Below are 16220 nucleotides of genomic sequence, written 5' to 3'. Positions count from 1 at the left end.
GCATCAGGGCACCACAGTGATGGGAGAGGGGCAGCTGGGGCACCTGCCCACCCTTCCAGTTGTTCCAGGCCAGAGTCTCTCCAGTGGTCCAGCCCCAGATCCCCAGGAAGCTGCTCTGCTGCAGGCCCACCCACACCGGTTCTGTGATCTGGAGCCTTCTCATCAGCCTCGTAGCGGCCAGTTGCTCGTTTGATGACAGAATGCAGAAAAAGCCGTTGAATCCTCGACAGTAGTTCAGAGACTCCTCCCAGGTCATGCTTACATTACTGATATGGATGTGGTCTGAAAGAACAACAACAAATAAGCTCTGACATATCAAAGGCAAACTTTATTTTGTAATATCTGAATAGCCATTCTTGCCAAATAACTTTGTTTTACGTTGGCAATATAAGGCAAGGCAAGGCAAGGCAAGGCAAGGCAAGCACATTTCATATACAGGGGCAATTGTGCTTTACTTAAAGCAAAGCTTTTATCAAAATGCATCCTAGGATGTTTTTGTGAATGTACCCGTGTCAAACTTTCGTTGAAAAGCATACATTGGAAGTGCCACTTTCAAGCTTGTCCGTGTTGTCGTTTACGGGTCAAATTGCATTTTGAATGGGAATAGTAGGGGCACTACTATTTTGTATCATCAATGTCTATCAATGCAATGCATTTTGGCGAGAGTTATGCTTTAAAGGGAAACTATGCAGGATTGGCGATTTCATTGCCGGTTTCGCTTTCGCTTTTTGCTTTCGCTTGTTTTATGCTTGCATATTTCTCTGCAGAGCTTCCTCTACAGCTTTAGCGTGTGTGCACAGCATATATTGTTAAGACCCTCTCTGTCTCTGGCCGTCGGCACTACCGTAGAGCCTTGGCTGGTTGGAGATGGAGTGGCGCTTGATTGCCAATTAAGCCACACCTGGGCGGAAACAGACTTTAAAGCCCGTCCTACCTGACCCTCTCTCTCTCTCTTGACTCAGACACACAGAGACTCATACTCACAACATGCATTGATACACGCACTCACTTTTGCATACATTCCCATTTCACTACATTACAAATATTCTCCACACACACACCGATATTCTTGCCGGCCTTCCAGTCACTCACTACACCTCAGCCAGTTAATCCTTCATCCCCTAGACATACTTTTGGTGCTTTTTATAAATATTCTGTGATAAGTTTATTTGGTGTTGGTCTCCCTTTCATGTGTTCGGTCCAAACGAGCCTGGGCCGTAACAATATATATATATATATATATATATATATATATATATATATATATATATGTAACGGCGTCCAGTAGAGGGTTATTTTTGTGTGGTTGAGGTGATTTGGATACTGTCTGTTTGTTATTTGACACAGTGCCTTTCGTTTTGGGTGTGTGTTGTGTCCTGCTTGTGTGATTGGATCTCATCCTGTGCTGCGCTCTGGTTGAGTGAATGAACTTGCGTCATGACGTCACAGAGGTGTGAGGGAGGTGTGTGGATGAACGTATGTTTTTAAAATGTTTGAGACTCAGGTGAGAAGCGGCCGCTTTGTCTGGGAAATGCGGGAGTCGGGAGAGCACGCCGCGAAAATCGCCATTAACGTTGAGTTGGTGAGATATGTGAAGTTGAATTAATTTGTTGTAGTCTAGAGCGCAAATCAGTTCATGTTTAGTGCTGCTGTAATTGTAGCGGCAGGCAACGCATTCTCCCGACCGTCGCACTTCCCGCCTGGGTAAATGTAAATGTTTGATATTTATTCTTTATATGCATGTCTATTTTAACTATGTTTGTATGCCCTATCGTGAGGTTGCATTGCCCCCAGCTTGCCTTGTTTCACGGTTGCAGTGCTGTGTGTATTAATTGTTTGCAGTAAGATTTATACCCGTGTGAGAGGCTGGTGTGATTTTGATATTGCCTTATAGCGTGACCCTTGCAGTAAGATTTATACCCGTGTGAGCGACTGGTGTGATTTTGATATTGCCTTATAGCGTGATCCTTGCAGTGTTACTTTTACACGTTTGTTTGCAGGGTTGGGGGTACTTGAACCTTTGTGTCTGTGGTAGTACAAGCCATTATCTTATCTATGAATTAACAAAATAAATACGTTTTGCTACAACTTTTGGTCTGCCTCTTGGAGCCACTGATATTCCAGTTCCAGGTATAGGCCTATTTGCCTCTTAGTTTACCTGTGTTACAACTGGCGCTGCTAAGCAGGGCCTGGACTGGTTTTCAGTGGCCTCAATTAAGACCATTGTGCTAAAATGTCTCTTTCAGGGGAGGGTACATCATCTGCTGAGTCAAATTTTACACCAATGCTAATGTCACCTTTTTTTTCAGGCAATATGTGGGGGCAAAGATTTAAGGGGAGGGACTCAGAAATAAGCCTGACTGAATGGGTTGAAAATTTAAACGCAATGTTTCGAATGTATAAAATCCCAGACAGTGTACAAGTTGATTTTATTTTAAATCAATTAGAGGGGGATGCCAAACGGCAAATATTGGTCACTGCTGTAGAGAACAGAAACACTGCTAAGAAAGTCTTTGATAGGCTTCAAGATCTTTATGGGGATAAAATGTCTGCCTCAGTCCTCCGCTCTCTATGTTTCAGCTGCCGACAGCAACCATCTGAGACAGTGTCTGACTTCTCTCTCAGACTACAGGAGCTCTTTAAAAAGCTGCAGCAAAAAGATTCAGTCAGTATGCGTAACTGCGATTCCCTAATGCGTGATCAGTTTGTGGATGGAATGCAAGATAAACTGTTGAAACGAGAATTGCGTACTCTCATTCGGTCTACTCCAGATCTGTCTTTTGCAGCTACTTATCGAGAGGCCTCCATACGCCTGGAAGTGAACGGAGAGGTTGGCCTAGCTGCATGTGATGCTGTGGGACAGGTAACAAGACTTCCTTCCACCCAGGTTGACCTCCAACAGTTGAAGAAAGAACTAAGAGAGGAAATGGCTGCTGAGATCAAGGACCAGATGGTGACACTTTCAAAAGGTATTGCGAGTGAGCTTAGAGAGGAGTTTAGCTTAACCTCTAGAAGCATGACTGGACAGAACTATGAGTCATACGACTACCATAGGGGGCGGCGATCTAGTCTACCAACCCCCTCTTATACAAATAGGCAGTCTTTTAGGCCCCATGCACCCCGCTTACATCAATATACTTCTGACGGGAAACCCATTTGTAGCCAATGCCATCAGCCAGGTCACATCCAGAGGCATTGTCAGCAGCGGGAGCGCTCAAATTCTGTGGGCTCGCGCCCTTTAAACTAGTAAACCCCACTGACGCGGGGTTGTCAGTGGGGGAAACCGGGGTGAGAGGAAGAGCTCTTAACAACTTGGTAGGACAAAGCCCCATTGTTATGGCACGGTTGGCCGAACAGGAAGTGCCATGTGTGATCGATACTGGCTCTCAAGTTAGTCTTTTAAAAGAAAGTACATTTAAAGAACTGTTTGGAGACTGTGGTGCTCAGTTACAAGACCCCTCTGCATGGCTCTCGCTTACAGCTGCTAATGGGAGGTCAATCCCGTATGTTGGGTGCCTAGAAACAACTGTTGGTATCGGCGGTCTGACACTCCCCAGCTGTGGCATTATTGTAGTGCGAGATCAATGTCTAACCCGTAGCCCATGCTTGTTAGGAATGAATATTCTCCGTCACTGTTGGTCCATTTTGTTTAAAGATAAGATCCCATCAAGAGAGCATGCTAACCTGGATCTGGTGCTCGAAGCGACCCCATCTGGCCGTCAGGCGTGGACGTCCGCAATGCGACTTTGTAGTGAAGAAGCCAAATTCAATGATGGTCATGGTGAAGTGAGTTTTGTGAGAGTACTGACCAACACTGAAGTACCACCGGGAAAAGAGATGGTTCTTCCAGGACGTGTGCGTGGTGGACCAGGAGGTCGGCCATACTTTGGGTTGGTTGAGGCACCACCAGAGACAGAGGCCTATTGGGTAGCTCGGGCTGTTGTGTCTGCTAAAGGAAACACTGTCCCAGTAAGACTGAAAAACCTGTGTAACCGCCCCCTTTTTCTCAAAAAGTACCAGAAATTAGCTCAAATGTCCTTGATTAAACCAACAGATGTTGTCTCGGGTGCAGTGCAACTATCGATGGAGACGGCTGGCGTGATGGAAGTCCACCTTGAACCAGAAGTTTCCCTCCCTAGTTCTGACCCAAGCAACATCCCAGTAGAGCTGGAGAATTCCGGACTGTCCCCCAAAGAGACCCAAGAGGTGAGATGTTTACTGGCTCAATACAGACATGTTTTTGCCTTGAGTGATGATGACTACGGGTACACCCATACTGTTTTTCACGAGATTCCCACAGGTGATTCGGCTCCAGTTCGACAGCGTCATCGTCAAATTGCCCCTAGCCTCTATCAAGAGGTGCGTGTTCTCCTACAAGACCTGTTGGAAGCTGGCATTATACACAAGAGCACAAGTCCATGGGCTTCGCCAATTGTGTTGGTGAAAAAGAAGGACGGGTCCACACGTTTTTGTGTGGATTACCGTAAATTAAACACCCTTACACGTAAAGACGCCTTCCCCCTCCCACGTGTTGAGGAGTCTTTGACCATGCTTTCCCAGGCGAAGTTCTTCTCTACTCTGGATCTGGCCAGTGGATACTGGCAGGTCCCTGTTCACCCAGAGGACAGAGAAAAAACAGCTTTTATAACACCCATGGGCTTGTATGAATGGGATCGCATGCCATTCGGGTTATGTAACGGGCCAGCTACATTTCAAAGATTAATGGAGGCTTGTTTAGGGGATTTAAACTTTCAAAGTTTATTAATTTATTTGGATGATATTATTATTTTTTCACCTGACTTCTCATCCCATCTACAGCGACTTGAGCTGGTGTTCCAGCGCTTGGCAGACCAAGGTCTTAAATTGAAGCCCAGTAAGTGCTTTCTCTTCCAAAAAGAGGTAAAATACCTGGGTCATGTGGTGTCTGAGCAAGGCATTGCACCTTTACATGAGCGGGTAGAAGCTATACAGGAATGGCCACAACCAACTACAGTTCGGGAACTTAGAGCATTTCTAGGGCTGACTGGCTACTACCGCCGCTTTATAAAAGATTTTTCTAAAGTTGCCATGCCTCTTAACAAGCTCCTTTGTGGCCAATCCAGGAACCAAACTCGTCAGAAGACACAGCCACTAAAGGACTGGGGCGCTGAGGCAGAAGACGCCTTTCAACAGCTAAGGCAGGCACTAGTCCAAGCGCCTGTGTTGGCATATGCCGATTTCACACTTCCTTTTGTGCTTTACACTGATGCCAGTCACAGGGGTTTGGGAGCTATTTTAGCCCAAGTCCAGCAGGGGAAGGAGCGAGTTATAGCCTACGCGAGCCGTAGTTTACATCCATCAGAAAAGAATGACTCAAACTATAGCTCCTTTAAATTGGAATTTTTGGCCCTTAAGTGGGCCATTACACAGAAATTCCATGAGTATCTGCTAGGTGCAAAATTTCTTGTTTTTACTGACAACAATCCCCTTGCTCATTTACAAACTGCAAATTTAGGGAGTGTAGAACAGAGATGGGCTGCTCAACTAGCAAATTATAACTTTGAGATTAAATTCCGAGCAGGGAAAACAAATGCTAATGCAGATGCTCTGTCTCGAGTGCCCCTACAGACCAACGACCCTGGAGAGGAGGACGTTGACCCGATGGAAACGGTATGCTCTGAGGTGGTGCATGCTTGCTGTGACACAATAGGCCTGGGATCCCCAGCTGTCAAACCTCTTGATGCCGCCCAACAGTGCCCTGAGATGACCTCTGTGGACTGGAAACAGGCCCAAGGGAATGATCCGGTAATCCGTGCAGTCATAGAGGCCCTAGGACGACGACACTTTCCACCTGCAGCGAGAGCAGCACTCCCTGTAGAGGCGAAACGTCTGTGGAAACATCGCTCCAGACTCTTCTTAAAGAATGACATCTTGTACCGTAGCTTGAGAGACCCTAAAAGTTTGGCAGAGTGGCACCAACTGGTGTTGCCAGCTACATGGAGAAAACAAGCCTGGAAGCTATGCCATGAGCACGCAGGCCACTTTGGGGGAGAGAAGACACTCCATCTGATGCGAAGTCGCTTCTTCTGGGTGGGACAGGGTCGTGATGTGTTGGATTGGAGTACATCTTGTTCTCGCTGCTTCTTGCGAAAAGCTCCCACAACTCGAACGAAAGCCCCATTGGTCCCAATCATTACGTCATTTCCTCTGGAAATACTACAAATGGACTTTCTTAAACTACCTCCATCCTCAGAGGGACTCCAGTATGTGTTGGTGATAATAGATGCCTTTACTAAGTATGCGTGGGCTGTCCCAACGCGGGATCAGACAGCAGCAACAACAGCAAAGGCATTATGGGAAAATGTTATCCGTTTCTTTGGATGCCCAAAACAATTACATGCTGACCAAGGTCCAAATTTTGAATCGCATGTGATGCAGCAGTTGTGCGCCCTATATAAGATCAAGAAAACTCATACTACCCCATATCACCCTCAGGGGAATGGGGGTTGTGAGCGAATGAACCGCACTCTTCTGCAATTGTTAGGCACACTGGAGAATGATAAAAAGTCACACTGGCCATCATACCTCCCAGAGTTGATTTTCTTATATAACAATGCCGTGCATAGTTCCACCAACCACACACCCTCCTATCTTCTTTTGGGATGGCACCCACGCCTGCCAGTCGATGTGGCCTTAGGGACATCTCCTCCAGATGTGTCAGATCCTCTACCTGAGTGGGTACATGCGCACCACCGCAGGCTGTCTTATGCCCATAGCGCGGCAAGGGAGCAGACAGGAAAGGTCAAGATACATCAAAAGACACATTATGATAATTGTCCCCTTAACTTGCCTTTACTTCCCGGGGAGAGGGTTCTCTTAAAGAAACGGGGTGCTAGGCCTTATGGAAAATTGACAGATTATTGGGAAAATGAACCATATGTGATTGTGAAACAACCTAATGTTGATCTACCTGTTTATGTGGTAAAGCCAGAAACCGGGGAGGGGAGAGAAATGGTATTACACAGAAATTTAATGAAACCATGTCCTGTTTCTGTTGTGCCATCTAACATTCCACCTATTGTTTCTCCACAAGGTAATGTGGGGCCTTCTGCCTCCCTGTGGAATGGTCTGTCTTTTGCAGGTCCCTTACTGATTGGCCAACCCAGCACTACTGCTCTGCGGGACGATGACCGCTCCAGCGGGGGCAGCATACAGTCCATCCCAGGGGACGACGAACTATCCATCTGTCTGGTTCCAGTTTCCTCCACAGATGGTCAATCCAACACTGCTCCATTGCCAGACAATGACTGTTCTGGTATGACGATTCGGCAACACACCCCAGCGTGCGATGATCAGCCAACCTCGACTGTCTATGATCAGTCTGGTCCACAGCCTGCTGTAAGAACATTTGCGCTCCAACAAGAACCTGAACAGGACGATGGTCAGCCTCTCAGCCAGCAACCGTCAGGTGCTGGAACTACCCCAACCCCATCGCAATGTGTGAGACGATCCATTCGCTCTAACTTGGGGGCGCCACCCACTCGTCTCATTGAAGAAGCGTAACGGACAAGCTGCCATGAGGACATGGCTATTGCAAAGTGGGGAGGGATGTAACGGCGTCCAGTAGAGGGTTATTTTTGTGTGGTTGAGGTGATTTGGATACTGTCTGTTTGTTATTTGACACAGTGCCTTTCGTTTTGGGTGTGTGTTGTGTCCTGCTTGTGTGATTGGATCTCATCCTGTGCTGCGCTCTGGTTGAGTGAATGAACTTGCGTCATGACGTCACAGAGGTGTGAGGGAGGTGTGTGGATGAACGTATGTTTTTAAAATGTTTGAGACTCAGGTGAGAAGCGGCCGCTTTGTCTGGGAAATGCGGGAGTCGGGAGAGCACGCCGCGAAAATCGCCATTAACGTTGAGTTGGTGAGATATGTGAAGTTGAATTAATTTGTTGTAGTCTAGAGCGCAAATCAGTTCATGTTTAGTGCTGCTGTAATTGTAGCGGCAGGCAACGCATTCTCCCGACCGTCGCACTTCCCGCCTGGGTAAATGTAAATGTTTGATATTTATTCTTTATATGCATGTCTATTTTAACTATGTTTGTATGCCCTATCGTGAGGTTGCATTGCCCCCAGCTTGCCTTGTTTCACGGTTGCAGTGCTGTGTGTATTAATTGTTTGCAGTAAGATTTATACCCGTGTGAGAGGCTGGTGTGATTTTGATATTGCCTTATAGCGTGACCCTTGCAGTAAGATTTATACCCGTGTGAGCGACTGGTGTGATTTTGATATTGCCTTATAGCGTGATCCTTGCAGTGTTACTTTTACACGTTTGTTTGCAGGGTTGGGGGTACTTGAACCTTTGTGTCTGTGGTAGTACAAGCCATTATCTTATCTATGAATTAACAAAATAAATACGTTTTGCTACAACTTTTGGTCTGCCTCTTGGAGCCACTGATATTCCAGTTCCAGGTATAGGCCTATTTGCCTCTTAGTTTACCTGTGTTACATATATGTGGGAGTGATGTAAATAAGGAGTGATCGCTCCCTGGACAAACTGCAAGGCTGCAATAGCGGATAGGGACACCAGGGGCGGGAGGAAATATTAATGTTTTCAATAAAATGGTCAGGCAAGCTGAACAACGATTTCTAAGCGATTTTACGACTACAGTATGACAGACACACAAACACATACACACAATACACACACACACAGGTACACTGGCAGTGCACTCATGTTTGTACAGACACAAACATACTTTACATACACGGGCAGGGCACATATAAACATGTGCACTGACTCAAACACTCACACACATAAACACAGCTACACATTGTTAAATGTACCTTTGTAGCAGATGAGTGAGATGTTGGTCGTTTCAGTTGCTGGCATCCATCCACTGGGTGAATTCACTACAGTGTGGTCTCGTTTACTTAAGTCAGCTTCACTGTTCCAGTTCCTATATCCTGACAGTCCTCCATCAGCCCACTCCCAGCCATCCAGTATCAATCCAATCCAGGAATTGTTTTGATGTTTCTGTTTTTCAGCATATACAGCATTGTTCTGCTCTTCATCTTTGATGCTTACCAAGTCAGTGTGATTCGCTCTGCAAAACTTCTGAGCCTCATACCAACTCTTTTTTTCTTCAATCAGTTTGTACCTAGAAGAACTAGCAGGTTCTAGAAAGAGAGACCAAAATGTCATCATTAAATTCACATGGTGAAAAGATCAGAATGGTGGTGTGATGTCACTTGTAAAGGTATTTACCATCGTTGTAACAGATGAATGTTCTCCTTACAGTGCATTGCAAAGCCTCCCAGCGCCCATTTGCGCTCATGACGACACACATGTTGTGACATTTGTGACACGTATTTTTCCTGTAAATAACAGGATCACCATTTGACCATATACATGAATTACCTTTCTTGAGACCAATGAAAACACCTAGGAAACTGGTGGAAGCTAATTTCAATAATTCTAATAATGGCTGTTCGTCTTTCTTGTCATATAGAGTGACAAGATCAGTGTAGTGACTTCTACAGATATTCCTGCCTTCATCCCATTGTGTTCTTTTTTTCACTAGTATAAGCGTCCTGTAGTAGTCCAGAGGTAAAGTTTTGTTATCCAAACCTAAGTAGGGAGACATGAAAAATGTATGGTGAAATGATGGAAAACTGCATGGAAAAATTACATTCAGTCATTGTGTGTGCATGTGTGTGTGCCAAAGCTACTATATGTCCTGGCGCCAGTCCTATTCAACCTCCTTCTCTTAGCCATTGCCCACCTCTTCCACCTGTCCTGGGACACTGAGATGGTGTTCACCTGGAAGACCACTTTGTCTAAAGCCTATTCAACATCAGATGGCTCTAGGCCCACACACAAAACACCTGCAAAATCTGTGATCCACTGCAGACTACTGTGATGTCTTTACAGTACAAAACTAACATCTAGTGCTACCTCTCAGCTTCCAAATCAGTGGGCACCCACTCATAGTGATCACCTGTTTTAGCTCCACATTCTCTTAACACAGTGTAGTACTTGTAGTGGATTTTGCACATTTCACATGAGACATGAAATAAATAAAATCACAATAAGTATTGTTTGTTTATGGTATAGGCTACATGCATGTACTCATCCTAAATACAGTCTTTGGTCTCAGAGTCAACATTAAGAAACTGAGGTAACAGCTCAACAGGGGCAGCCATGGCCTACTGGTTAGGGCTCCGAGCTCGTAACCGGAGGGTTGCCGGTTTGATCCCCGACCAGCCCACGGCTGAAGTGCCCTTGAGTAAGGCACCTAACCCTTCACTGCTCCCCGAGCGCTGCTGTTGGGTTGACAGCTCACTGCTCTAAGTTAGTGTGTACTTCACCTCACTGTGTATTCACTGCATGCTGTGTGTGTTCACTAATTCACAAATTGGGATAAATGCAGAGACCGAATTTCCCTCACAGGCTCAAAAAAGTATGCTTATCCTATACGCAATCACCCAACTCAGCTCACCTCTCAGCTTCCTACTCAAAACAAGTACAACAGTTCACCTATCTTAGCTCCACATTCTCTAAAGACCTTTCCCTTCATACCCTTCATCAAGTATATGACTATCCAAAACACATCCTATGGGTAGGAGGATAAGTCCCAATTGGGCTGGAGACAGATACAGTTCTGTATTGTTTTGCTGTGAAGTGTTGACATCGAGAATATACATTTCCTCTTTACAAGTAATAGTTGAATTACAACGGACCTTATCTTCATACGTAAGTATTATGAGGGTAAATTCCTCTGAATATCAGAGGATTTACAGACAGCCATATGGATAAATAGATACACTCATACACATCATACTCACCAGTGGCATTGATCCACACTGCATTGCTGCACAGTGATATTGTTTTATTTCTGTCTGCCATGTTCCCGTTACACTTGTACAGGCCTTCACAAGAGCAATCAGTTGCAGTGGAACCTGAAGCAGACAGATATCAGTCCTCTGGTCTCTCTCTCTCTCTCTCGCACGCACACACACACGCACGCGCACGCGCACACGCACACGCACACGCACACACACACACACACAATCACCACCACCACCACCACCACAACCAGAGAAGTAAAAGTCTTGGTCCAGAGTGAAGATGTACTGTATGTTCAAAATTAGTTAATTTCACTATAGTGAATCGGCCATACAGCAAACACTCAGTGAGTGAGTGAGGAAATGAACAAACATTTGGAACACAGCTTTAGAAGTCTTACCATAGACAGATTTCCTGTTTACTAACAAAACTAGATGCGCGCGCACCCATGGGGCAGAAGATGGCCGGTCTTAACGTTATAAAGTTAACCTAATAACCAGCTGCTGTAAGTTATAATCTGCATTTTTTGTATGCCACTGTTGTCTAAATGATGATAACATCTCATTTATGAGCTTATTTCAGAGTTTGTCGTTCGTTTTCATTATTTATAAAACATCGTCTTTTTGGCGGTTTTGGTGGTTTCTGGCAAATACAGTGAGGAGCACATGTATTTGATACCATGCTAAAACAGGAATATAAAATCATCATTTGACAATTGATCTTAATGCCTTAATTTAAAAAATGAGTAAAAATCAAACCGCCAAGGACACCAATTTTCTTTGTGATTGAAGAATGTATCGTAAATAGATAAATGTTTTCCTTAAATGCTAGGGGAAGGAAGTATTTGACCCCCTATGTAACCCTATGGGAATTTAACACATAGGGTTAACATAGGGGCAGGCAGATTTTTATTTTTAAAGACCAGCTATTTCATGGATCTAGGATATTATGCATCCCGATAAATTTCCCTTGGCCTTTGGAATTAAAATAGCCCCACATCATCACATACCCTTGACCATAGCTAGAGATTGGCATGGTGCTTTTTCCAGTAGGCCTATTAGCCTGTTTGATTTGCATTGAGCTCAATGAGCATCAAACAGGCTAATAGGCCTACTGCAAAAAGCACCATGCCAATCTCTCGCTATGGTGAAAGGTATGTAATGACGTGGGGCTATTTTAATTCCAACGGCCAAGGGAACTTTATCAGGATGCATAATAACCTGAATCCATGAAATAGCTGGCCTTAAAAAATAAAAATCTGCCTGCCCCAATGTTAACCCTATGTGTTAAATTCCCATAGGGTTACATTGGGGGTCAAATACTTCCTTCCCCCTAGCATTTAGGAAGAACATTTATTTATTTACGAAACATTCTTCATTCACAAAGAAAATTGGGGTAGTTAGCGGTTTTATTTTTACTCAATTTTTGAATTAAGACATTAAGATCAATTGTCAAATGATGATTTTATATTCCTCTTTTTAGTCAACTTTAGCATGGTATCAAATACATGTTCTCCTCACTGTATATGCATTACTTTACATTCCTGAACATTCTCTAACCATCGTCATTTCGAATAGTGCTGTTTTCGGCACTAAAATTCATTTTAATCTTTTCACGGAGAGCAGCTGCTTAATGTTGTTCATGGTGCTTTCTGCCCCTTGTGTGCGCGCGCATGTTTTCGAGAAATCTATGTATTGATTCTTTATGGACAGATATTCTCTTTAGCTGAATTACTGTAACTGTCAGAGATGCTAATTTGAATCAGCTAATTTAATAAATGTTTGGAAGAAATATGTGGTAGGTCTTTTACCTTCAGTGGTGACTGGGTATGAGAATACAGTGGTGTCAATGCGTTGGTCAATACATGAAGGAAATCCAGGATCACTCACCCATCATCACATTTGCACTGGTGAATGATGTTTCGTTTTTCCTCTCCACCTGACAGTGGTACTGGCCCTTATCAGAACAACCAGCTTTGATGATTAAGGTGTTATATTCCATTTGTATGGGCCCCGGATTGGAAAGTTCCTTTTTGTCTTTATACCACTTATATGTCCAGTCACTGCCAGACCCAGAGAAAATCTGACACGTCAGAGTGACTGTGTCTCCAATGAACACATGGCCATTTGGATCAGCAGTCAGATTAGGTTTACCTGTTGGATACATGTACACACTGCTATAGGGCAAATGGGGGTAAATTCCTCTGAATATCAGAGGATTTACAGACAGAAACCATAGACAGATTTATACACATTATACTCACCAGTGACATTGATCCACACTGCATTGCTGCACTGTGATATTGTTTTATTTCTGTCTGTCATGTTCCTGGTACACTTGTACAGGCTAAAAGAGCAATCAGTTTCATCGGAACCTGGAGCAGATCATACTACAGATATGAGTCCTCTGGTCTCTTTCTTTCTTTCTCTCTCTCTCTCTCTCTCTCTCTCTCTCTCTCTCTCTCTCTCACACACACACACACACACACACACACACACACACACACACACACACACACACACACACACACACACACACACACACACCAGAGATGTAAAAGTCTTGGTCCAGAGCGAAGACAGCTATGTTCAAAATGTTCACTTCACCATATAGTGAACTGGCCATACAGCAAACACTCAGTGAGTAAGTGAGTGAGTGAGTGAGTGGATGAGTAAATTAACAAACATTTGGAACACAGCTTTAGAAGTCTTACCACGCATTGGTTCTATGGACAGGTGATATTCTCTTTAGATTAATTAACTGTCAGAGGAGTTGTGCTAATTTGAATCAGCTAATTTAATAAATGTTTGGAAGAAATATGTGGTAGGTCTTTTACCTTCAGTGGTGACTGGGTATAATGAGAATACAGTGGTGTCAATGCGTTGGACAATACATGAAGGAAAACCAGGATCACTCACCCGTCACATTTGCACAGGTGAATGATGTTTCGTTTTTCCTCTCCACCTGACAGTGGTACTGGCCCTTATCAGAACAACCAGCTTTTTTGATGATTAAGGTGTTATTTTCCATTTGTATGGACCCCAGATTGGAAAGTTCCCTTTTGCCTTTATACCACTTATATGTCCAGTCACTGCCAGACCCAGAGAGAATCTGACACGTCAGAGTGACTGTGTCTCCAATGAACACATGGCCATTTGGATCAGCAGTCAGATTAGGTTTACCTGTTGGATACATTTACACACTGGTATATGTCAAATCAAACTAGCACACAGTTCACCTACCTTAGCTCCACATTATCTTAAGACCTTTCCCTTACTGTAATAAACAACCATTTCATGAATCCAGAGCCATAGAGAGAGAGAGTTGCGACACGCTTTGATGTCGCCGCCACGCGATCAAAAGTTCAAAAAAACCTGCGCTGAATGGCTGAATTGCAGGAGGGTGGGATGTACTTCTAGATGCTGGAAGGTGTAATCAATTAACTCATTAACTACTGACCAAAAGATTGGCTGTAAACAGTTCCAAAAGTCCCATAACGAGGAAATAGCCTGGAAAAAGCGCTGCCATTTTTTCCTCTCTGTTTTATCTCCCGCTCTGCATGAATCCAACAAGCAAGCTAAAGAAGACTTTTTTCACTTGTTACAAGATCTTCATTAATAAGTGAAAACATAAGCCAGTGCATGTGGTTGACTTCAAAAGAGAAGTAATATTAGGATTTTTTCTCAATGCACAATGTCTTTATGGACAACTCGGCATTGGAAAATGGATAAGGGCTATACCAAAGGTCTCCTGGAGAGCAGTAACATGATCCCGATGTTGAACCTCTGGTAGATCAGTAGATCAACCTGGCAAGTCATGTATCAGGACCATTGAACAAATACACAACACCTTTCTTTACAGGAGGATGCTCCAGAGGGCAGCCGGAATTAAACATCCATGCAGAATAGTCAGGAATCCCATTACAATCAACTAACTATTTGAGTATAGTTAACTATGACACTTCCCAAAATGTATTTCCAAGCTACCATAGAGATTTTATAGAGATCACATATTAATCCCTACTTAAATTCAATGTTAAAGCAGCACTAAACAAGATTTGTCCCCCTACAGTTGAAAGGCACAATAAACAAACTAAATGTGCATCTTTTGCAGCAAAGTATGAACACAGAAAGTTGCTTGGTCAATAATCGCATTTAGAAGGCCGCTCAGACAATGGGCGGTTTTCCCAGATTCGTTAAGTAGCTCTTAAAGGGATATTCCGCCATTTTTGGAAATACGCTCATTTTCCACCTCCCCTCGAGCAAAACAATCGATATTTACCTTCCTCCGGTTCATCCAGCCATTCTGTGAGTCTGGCGATACAACTTTTAGCTTCAGCCTAGCATAGATCATTGAATCGGATTAGACCATTAGCTTCTCGCCTGCTAGCTTCATGTTTAAAAGTGACTAAGATTTCTGGTAATTTTCCCATTTACAACTTGTCTCCTCTCAAGTTAGAAAGTGCAATAAGACCAACTGAAAATGAAACCTGGCGTTTTTCTAGGCTGATTTGACTTGGAACTACACTCTCATCTGGCGTAATAATCAAGGCAACTTGCAAACTACTGGCACTACTACTGCTTGTTGTCTATGGGGACTATTTTCAGATGCTGCGTATGATATCACTGCGCCTATGGTACGTTTGCAAGTTGCCTTGATTATTACGCCAGATGAGAGTGTAGTTCCATGTCAAATCAGCCTAGAAAAATGCCAGGTTTCATTTTCAGTTGGTCTTATTGCACTTTCTAACTTGAGAAGAGACATGTTTTAAATGGGTAAATTACCAGAAATCTTAGTCACTTTTAAACATGAAGCTAGCAGGCGAGAAGCTAATGGTCTAATCCGATTCAATGATCTATGCTAGGCTGAAGCTAAAAGTTGTATCGCCAGACTCACAGAATGGCTGGATGAACGGGAGGAAGGTAAATATCGATTGTTTTGCTCGAGGGGAGGTGGAAAATGAGCGTATTTCCAAAAATGGCGGAATATCCCTTTAAGTGCTAAGAACTTCTTAGGAGCGTTCTTAGAATGTTCTTATAGTGCTTCTAAGAAGTTCTTAGCACTTAAGAGCTTCTTAACAAATCTGGGAAACCCGACCAATGACAGAAGTGCCAGACAGTGACAGAGTAAGCCCTCGCTGTAACAATGTGAATGGGAGACTTGTGGAATGTTACCAATAAATTGGTCATTATGGCTTTCTAGATTTATTGTCGGTATTTTGGAAAATTGTGTCGTAATCTTTAAGTGTTTCCGATCAATTCAAGCCTAATAGTGTAATTTTTAATGTTTGGATATGTTAAGAAAATAGCTTAATATCAGACCATGCTGCTGCCAGTTACTGTCTGGTTGCTAGCGAGCTAGCTAGCCTCCTAGCTAAGATAACATTTTAAACTGA

The sequence above is a fragment of the Sardina pilchardus genome, chromosome 17 (assembly GCF_963854185.1).
Source record: "Sardina pilchardus chromosome 17, fSarPil1.1, whole genome shotgun sequence".
Taxonomy (NCBI): Eukaryota; Metazoa; Chordata; class Actinopteri; order Clupeiformes; family Clupeidae; genus Sardina; species Sardina pilchardus.
This window is presented reverse-complemented; position numbering follows the sequence as displayed.